This window comes from Giraffa tippelskirchi, chromosome 3 (genome assembly GCF_054371585.1).
Source record: "Giraffa tippelskirchi isolate mGirTip1 chromosome 3, T2T-mGirTip1v1.2.pri, whole genome shotgun sequence".
NCBI lineage: Eukaryota > Metazoa > Chordata > Mammalia > Artiodactyla > Giraffidae > Giraffa > Giraffa tippelskirchi.
Window position 1 is genome coordinate 171867088 of NC_137277.1, and position 9660 is coordinate 171876747.

The following is a 9660-nucleotide window of genomic DNA, read 5'->3' on the forward strand; positions in this document are numbered from 1 at the left end:
TATGCAGATGACACCACCCTTATGGCAGAAAGTGAAGAGGAACTAAAAAGCCTCTTGATGAAAGCGAAAGAGGAGAGTGAAAAAGTTGGCTTAAAGTTCAACATTCGGAAAACTAAGATCATGGCATACGGTCCCATCACTTCATGGGAAATAGGTGGGAAAACAGTGGAAACAGTGTCAGACTTTATTTTGGGGAGCTCCAAAATCACTGCAGATGGTGATTGCAGCCATGAAATTAAAAGATGCTTACTCCTTGGAAGGAAAGTTATGACAAACCTAGATAGCATATTAAAAAGCAGAGACACTACTTTGCCAACAAAAGTCCATCTAGTCAAGGCTATGGTTTTTCCAGTAGTTATATATGGATGTGAGAGTTGGAATGTGAAGAAAGCTGAGTGCCAAAGAATTGATGCTTTTGAACTGTGGTGTCGGAGAAGGCTCTTGCGAGTCCCTTGATCTGCAAGGAGATCCAAGCAGTCCATCCTAAAGGAGATCAGTCCTGGGTGTTCATTGGAAGGACTGATGTTGAAGCTGAAACTCCAATACTTTGGCCACCTCATGCGAAGAGTTGACTCATTGGAAAAGACTCTGATGCTGGGAAGGATTGGGGGCAGGAGGAGAAGAGGACAACAGAGGATGAGATGGCTGGATGGCATCACCGACTCGATGGACATGAGTTTGGGCAAACTCTGGGAGTTGGTGATGAACAGGGAGGCCTGTCATGCTGCGATTCATGGGGTCGCAAAGAGTCGGACACGACTGAGTGACTGAACTGAACTGAACTGATTTATGTTTAAAATGTGTGAAAATTCTATAAAGTCTTCACAGTCATTTACATGTAGAAAAGCAAAATTATTTCCTAGAAATAAACAACAACAAAAATTAAGCACCATTCTTTCTCTACAAATTGGTTCCTTTAAAAAGAGAAGTATAACAATAGGTAATTTTTTACATTTATATTTTAACTATAAATCACTTTTCTTTATGTCTAATTGGTAACAGGTATCTAATAAACAATCTGATGAGAGGGCTTGGGTTCTGAGCACCCACCTGATTTTGAAACATATTTGAAGTTAGCGTTGAACAGGTTTCAACAACATCATATTTGCATTTGTGCTGAATAATTCTCGAGTGTGGGAAGCTGACGTTGAAATTTTAAGGATGTTCAGCAACATCTTTGATCCCTGCTCATTACATCCAGTGGAATCACCCCACCCAGTTGTGACCACCAAAAATGTCTCCAGACATTGCCAGATGTCCCTTGTGGTGGCAGGCGGGAAGGGGTAGGAGGCTCACCCCCTGGTTAAGCACCACCACCCTATGGCCCTTGCTAAATTGTGCCTGTGCTGGAAATGATCTGAGCTCCTTCTTCTTGCTTGAATAAAATTAAAATGTTTGAAAATGTGGTTCTCCCTTGCCCAAAGCTGTTATTGAGGCTCACAGCATACTTGTCAGTATCAGCTTGTATGTGCCTCTTCATGGTAGAAAATGCCATCTTCTCAGTGATGGGGTTGAAAGCATACATGTTTTTCAGCTGATGAGTTCTGTTCATTTACAGACAAGTATCACTTTGGGAAGAAAAACAAGTTTGATGTCAATAGAACCTGAAGTATACCTTCTGATTCACATTCTTCCCTTGCTTTGTCAGCAATACTTATTGGGCAATGCATATGTTTCCACAGGCAATTTCTGGAAGGAAGTTTCAGGTTGATTAGTCCTACCTTCAGGCCTCTTCCTAGTTGCTGTTTAGTTGCTTAGTCATGTCTGACTCTTTGCGACCCCATGGATTGCAGCAAAACAGGCTTCCTTGTCCTTCACCATCTCCCAAAGTTTGCTCAAACTCATGTCCGTTGAGTCAGTGATGCCATCCAACCATCTCATCCTCAGTCATCCCCCTTCTCCTCTTGTGCTCAATCTTTCCCAGCATCAGGGTCTTTTCCAATGACTCAGCTCTTCAGAATCAGGTGGCCAAAGGACTGGAGTTTCAGCTTCAGCATCAGTCCTTCCAATGAATATTCAGGACTGATCTCCTTTAGTATTGACTGGTTGGATCTCCTTGCAGTCTAAGGGACTCTCAAGAGTTTTCTCCAACACCACAGTTTAAAAGCATCAATTCTTTGGTGCTCAGCCTTCTTTATGGTCCAACTCTCCCATCCGTATGTGACTACTGGAAAAACCATAGCTTTGACTCAGTTCAGTTCAGTTAAGTTGCTCAGTCTTGTCCCACTCTTTGAGACTCCATGGACTGCAGCATGCCAGGCCTCCCTGTCCAGCACCAACTCCCAGAGTTTATCCAAACTCATGTCCATTGAGTTGGTGATGTCATCCAACCATCTCATCCTCTGTCATCCCCTTCTCCTCCTGCCTTCAATCTTTCCCAGTATCAAGGTCTTTTCCAATGAGTCAGGTCTTTGCATCAAGTGGCCAAAGTATTGGAGTTTCAGCTTCAGCATCAGTCCTTCCAATGAATATTCAGGACTGATCTCCTTTAGGATGGACTGGTTGGATCTCCTTGCAGTCCAAGGGACTCTCAAGAGTCTTCTCCAACACCACAGTTCAAAGGCATCAATTCTTCGGTGCTCAGCTTTCTTCACAGTCCAATTCTCACATCCATACATGACTACTGGAAAAACCATAGCTTTGACTAGACAGACCTTTATTGGAAAAGTAATGTCTCTGCTTTTTCATATGCTGTCTAGGTTTGTCATAACTTTTCTTCCAAGAGCAAGTGTCTTTTAACGTCATGACTGTGGTCACCATCCGCAGTGATTTCAACATCCAGTCCCTCTCCAGCTACTAAATGCTCTCTGTTCAGGTCATTAATTCCATCACGGTTCTCTTTGACAAAGCACAGCCCAGCTTTGCTTCCCCATACAAACTCATTCATACAGGCAGCACATGGCAAATTGTAGGGTCTATTCTCTACCTGCCACCCTACAACAACTCTGTAACAGAAGGCAGTAAAGAAGTAGGTCATTTAAAGAGGATCAGTGGATGGCCAAGGCAAAAGAAAACTTGATTATTATACCCTGGGTGGATAGCGCTTCTAAAGTCCCCAAAGAATAAATTGAAGTTTCCATCCCTAGGAGGAAATATTTGTAGATCTTTGGAGATTTTCCAAACAAAAAAGAGATATTTGCAAAGCATAGGATGGGGAGGGTAGTTTTTATACAAAGACACATAAAAAATAGAAATAGATTCATTCTATCTCAAGTCATTAAGCATGTGACCTGAAACAGAATCTGGCGTGAAATCATTTAGGTGTTTGATGTTTGTTTAGGAGCACTTAAGGAATGTCCTCGAGGGAACATCTAGTCCCCTGAAGACTAGTTTGGTTCCACTTGAAACTGAGAAGATGAGCACACAGTGGGGAAGGCAGCCCCAGGGTTTCCTGATACTGGCGCCCTCTGTCCTGCGCATTTGTCCCTGATCCGGTTTCTCCTGGATCCAGACTCTTCTACCAAGGCCAGCATGGCTCCAAAGTCTGCCTGCAATTACATTTACCCCAGTTGCTGGTGTTTCTTGAAACCACCCTCTAAACCTTCATACAATCTATACACATCATCAGATTGAGGATTAGGCTACAAGTAGTCTCTTTAGGTAGTAAAGAACCCACCTGTCAGTGCAGGAGATGTGGGTTCAATCCAGGGGTCAGGAAGATCCCCTGGAGGAGGAATTGGCAACACACTCCAGTATGCTTGCCTGGAGAATTTCATGGATCCCAGAGGAGCCTGGCAGATTATGGTCCTTGGAGTCACAAACAGTCAAACACAACTGAAGGACTTAGCACAGCACAGCACAGTCTCTTTAGGAGATTAGAAATAAAATTAAACAAAAAACTAGAAGCATAAGTTGCTCATGAAGCCTTGATAGATGAATCAATCTTTAGAGCAAAATCCCAATATTTTACAGTTAACCAGTTACAGAGGTGAGTATTCAAGGCCTGAGGGTTACCTGCAGGCCAGCTCTCCACTCTCGACATCTGCCCGCCAAATACAAAATGCACCCGCTCTACCAGGTGGGAGCTGGTTGTCCCCAGCAACCAGTTAAGCGGATGCACTGTTGTAGCAGCCATGACCCTCAGGCCCAAATCTAAACGTACAAAGAACAAATATTTTTCCACTTTTCCAGTAAACTCAGGTTTTTGGGGTTTTTTTGTTTTGTTTTTTTTTTTTTGGAGTGCTCATTTCACTGGGTGAGGATAAGGAAGAGAGAAACATAATCTCACAAAATTCAGGGTCATCCCTGGAGATGAGTCTCTTTCCTTGTACCAGTATAGAAGCTGACTCAGTGCCTGGCCAGATGAAAGGCTGATCCTTAATGCCACTTTGGGGAAAAAATGGGATACAGGAGAGTCAGCTAGGGATGTGGGTGTGTCTGAAGATGATTCACAAGGCAAGTGATCTGATATGTGTCCAAATCACTACCACATCCTCCTCCCACTTACCAATAACAGTTCTTCCCTCTGACAAGAAGTTCCTGTTCAGTTTCCTGAACACGATTTCATCTATGCGTTCAAAGCTCACATTTCTCCTACATCTTATTTGTCATGAGTCTCGTTTACCACTTTGCTCAAGCTTATTTGGCCATCAGGAGCACCTTCAACTGTAGTTTACCCATTTTAAAAAGCAGAGACAAACAGATGTAAAAAACTCTCTGGAAAAAAGTCCTCTTGGGAAAGAATATTGTTGAATTCAAAATGATAGGATTCCTTGTCTGGCAGAACTGAGCACAGAGTACATCTAGAAAAGTCATCAGCTCTCAAAGGACTTTAAATAAATTTAAACTGAAAAAGTGATTTGTTTCTGTAATTTCACTGCTTCCTTTTTTTTCTGAAAAGTCTTGGAATACTGCAGCTACAGTGCAGCATTTTACAAAATGACGATGTAAAATAAATGCCTCCATGATGCAACTATTGCTTTAATGTTAATGAAACTGCCTAAAAAGCAATATTTATCGAGGAAAATCATTAACACAATGTGTACAATCCTCTGAACTTATTCCTTTTAAGCAATTTGTGAACTTTTGTCCCTTTTTATGGTTTCATTAGCACCTAAGACACCACACACATATACACACACACCCACAAATATAGTATGGAGATGATACTAAAGGCAAAATTGTGTAAATCTAGCTTTATATAAAGAGTACATTAATTTACCACTTAATGTTCTAGCAAATTTAATATCTATCATGGGTTTTAACCCTAAGGTTAGCCAATCTCACCTTTCAAAATGAGATACTTGGAATTTATTTCCTCTGTGGATAAAGAAAAACAACAACAAAAAATACAGTTAAAAGGATTTGATTGTTGTTATTCAATTGTGTGTATTTCTAATGATGTCTGTGGTATTATTGTTATGATTTTTAGCCTTGCGGTTTAATCAATTGAAAGGAATTACTTCTTGGCTATAAAAGGTGATGAAATGCAGAAGAAAATGTTCTAGGTTATAAAAAAAGGAAAATACACCGTAAAAAGAGACTTGGAATGAATATGGGGATCATTCTGTGATATTGTTTTTAAAATACAGAGAGAAAATAAATGACATGTAGACATTAGTCTAGAATTATTGTGCCTAAGTACAAAAGGAAAATTCTCTCACATGCCCACAAATAAAGTGACATTTTGACCACCGAAAACTCGATGTATAAATCTATTTTATTTTGTTTTGTTTATTTATTTATTTGGCTGCTCTGGGTCTTAGTTGTGGCATCCTATGTTAGGAGTGAAAAAGGTTTCCCAGGTGGTACTAGTGGTAAAGAATCCACCTGCCAGTGCAAGAGATGCAAGAAACATGGGTTCGATCCCTGGGTCAGGAAGACCTCCTAGAGTAGGAAATGGTAACCCACTCCAGTATTCTTGCCTAGAAAATTCCATAGACAGAGGAACCTGGTGGTCTATAGTCCATGGGGTTGCAAAGAGTGAAAAAACTGTTTTACACACGGGAGTGAAAAAACTTTCTTCTGCGTAGCAATAACTTGAGATCCTCAGTCAAATTAAACATGTAATTTGTATAAAGATAAAGAAAAATGTGATTTATTCTGAAAGAATTGTACCTATGGGGAAATGCATTTTTAGTTCAAAAGGAGAAAGCAAACAAATTGTCCTAGAATTTAGTGAAAGGTTACTATATCACAAGTTCTTGTGAAGCACCTTCCATACATTACCTTGTTTATTACCCTCTACCACTGGCTGGCAGATAGGATCTTATTATTTTTTCTATATTCAGCAGGGCAACTGAAGTTGAGAGGTTGAGAACCTGGCATGAGTGGGAAACAGAATCAAACTCACACTGATCTTAGGGTCTCCTTCACTCTAGCCTACTGTGACTTTGCCACTTCATCCATCACCACCACCAACCCCCAAGACTAGTGATGGTCATTTTTTTTTCTGAATTATCTTATTTGGATCTCTCATTTTCTTGAGGTTAGAAATATATAAACTAAAATCTCTTTTAGAAAATAAAAACCCTGAGTTCCAGGCCGGATCATCAATTTCTTAAAGTCAATGGCTATAGTTGAAACTCCTCTGCATCCCAAACTACATCTGAGTAGCTCACAGGTGGTGGGGCTTATTGATTTGGTTTGATTTGATTTGATATACAATATAGCTTAAAGAACTGAAATGACTTAAAAGTTTCCATTTATAATTTGGCAAGGTAGGCTTGCATAAGCTAATAGCTGATGTCTCAACCAGAAATACCACTTCTCTTAGGCCCAGAATGCTGTGTGCTTTAATATCCAGAAGTATTTACAAGATTTGTTGTTGCATTTGTTGTTGTTTAGTCATTCAGTTGTGTCCAACTCTTTGTGACCCATGGACTGTAGCCCACCAGGCTCCTCTGTCCATTGGATTTTCCAGGCAAGAATACTGGAGTGGTTTGCCATTTTCTTCTCCAGGGGATCTTCCTGCCCAGAGATTGAATCTGTCTCTGCTGCATTGCAGGTGGGTTCTTTACCACTAAGCCACTGGGGCAGTCCTTTGACAACAGTAGATAGCACTAAACAAGTACAATTTCACGTCATAAAGTATGGGACGCATTGATTCATGTGTGTATAGCAACACATTTTCAAGGTTTGGAGTGGAGTTCCTGGAATAAATATGCTTTGAAATCCCCCAGGAACCTTGACAGACATCTCAGGATATTTAAAATGTACACATGGCTGTGTAGCATGGACCCTGGCCTCCTTTAAATGCCATGAGAGTTCTTCAAGTGGGGCATGGACTAATCTGGCTGAGGATGAGTCGGGGCACACTGAGCAGCTGAGAGGAAGCAGAGCACTGAACTGGCATTCAGGAGAGGAAGTCATCACTTTGGTGATGGGTAACTCAGGTGAGGGCCTGGAAGGATCTCAAGTTGGACTCACCTAGCCTTCAATCGCTTAATGGGAGATCCATTTTTCCTTCAAGTTAATTTTACCTCTTCCCTTCTTCTAAAGCTTCCTCCCCTTGCCTTTGGCTGCAATTATTACTCAAAGTGGTTTTCAAATGTTTATGTCACACCCAGTACTTATGAATTAAGGACCATTTTTGCAATATGTATATTTCTTTAATTATGGAACAGGGAACACCCTATAGAGTCACAGTGTTGGCAGAGACACAAGGTAGACTGTTTGCTTGCATTCTCTTTCTCTCACCACAGTGTGGGTGAGTGTGCATTTGTGTGCAAGTGTGCTGAACCATACAGGGTGGGTAAGGTGAGGTATTAGTCTTCATAGGCTGTCATAACAAAATAACACAGACTTAGTGACTTGAACAACAGAAATTTATTTCTGACAGTTCTGGAAGCTACAAGTTCAAGATCAAGGTGCTGGCAGGACAGGCTTCTGCTAAGGACTCCCTTCCTGGCTCGCAGATGCTTTCTCACTATGTGCTCACATGTTCTTTTCTCTGACCAGGTGCATCCCTGTGTCTCTTCCTCTTCTTACAAAGACAGCAATCCTATCGGATTAAGGCCCCACCCTTATGACCTCATTTAACCTAAGGAGCAAGGAGCATATGTGCTCAGTCATGTCCAGTTCTTTCTGACCCCGTGGATTGTAGCCCACCAGGCTCTTCTGTCCATAGAATTTTCCCAGCAAGAGTACTGGAGTGGGTTGCCATTTCCTCCTTTAGGGGATATTCCCAACTCAGGGGTTAAATCCACATCTCCTGTGGCTCCTGTATTAGCAGGCAGATTCTTTACCAATGAGCCAGCTGGTAAGCCCTATTTAACTTACATTACCCTTTTAAAGGCTCCATCTCCAAAATCATTCATATTAGGAATTAAGGATTCAACATTCAAATCTGGGGGACATACAGCTCAGTCCATAAAGGTAGGTAGAAGGAATCTGAAGAATGTCTTTGAGGAAATCACACAACCAGAGAAATATTTCCCCTTTAGAAATGAGTATGAAGCCACTAGTTCACTCCTGACATATGACTCAAATCAGAGCTAACACCAAAAAACAGAGGTGAAGCAACACAAGATAGAGCAGGAGTATGTGGGAATAGGAAAGACCCAAGATTTCAGATGACTGCAAGCTGGATGGGTAGTAACAATGCAGCATGGCTGCTAAAAACAAGCAAATAATATCTAATCCAATGGTAGGCTTCACTATAAAAACTTAACATTTAGGGACTTCCTTGGTGGTCAAATGGTTAAGACTCTACGCTTCCAATACAGGGGACATGGGTTCGATCCCTGGTCAAGGAACTAATATCTCACATGCCGCCCAGCAGGGGCAAGAAAAGGGGCTATATAGTATATCTGTTTATGGTACTGGCCAGACCACACAAGGAAAGTTCATATTTAATTCTGGGAGTAAACTCTGAAGAAAGAGCTACCTATCCACCACAGAAAGATGGCCAAGCTGAGATGGAGAGTAGCAAATTATGTGTTATTCTTCTCAATTTTTGACTACCACTCCCTGAGAGAGGATTACACATCCCTACACTATTAACAGCAGGCTTAGCAATTTCACCTGTGCTGACCAATGAACCATGAGCCGAAGTGATGTGGACCAGTTTTGAGGAAAAGTTTCCACAGTGATTGCATGGTTTTATCATAGCTCTTTTCTTTTGGCTTCAAACCAATAGTGTCCCAATAGGGACCATTCTTCAGCCTGAGTCCTAGGATGGTGAGTAAGAAATCATGATGATGGTTTACATCATAATATTTGGGATTGTTACTGCACATATAGAAAATTGGCTGGTGAGAGGGAGTGAAAAAAGTATGAAGTTAGGGAAGGTTAAAAAAGTATCAGTCCGTCATGTAGGTCCTGGCACATAACGTAGGTACTCATTAAATATTTATCAAATTAAATTTAAGTAGAACAAGCTTCTCAGTTGGGGTCCTCCAACATAGACAAAGCTCCATTAACCTGGTCGTCAAATAATCAAGAGTTTAGATGGTTCCTAAAGACCAAAAAGGTGATAAAGAACTTTCCTTCTCCATGTAAACTCAAAATGTGACATTACTGGATTTACGTGCACACGCTTAGTCACTCAGTATTGTCTGACTCTTTGCAACCCTGTGGACTGTAGCCCACTGGGCTCCTTTATCCATGGGATTCTCCAGGCAAGAATACAAGAGTGGGTTGCCATTCCCTTCTCCAGGGCATCTTCCCAATCCAGGGGCTGAACCCAGGTCTCTGGCATTGTGGGCAGATTCTTAAATT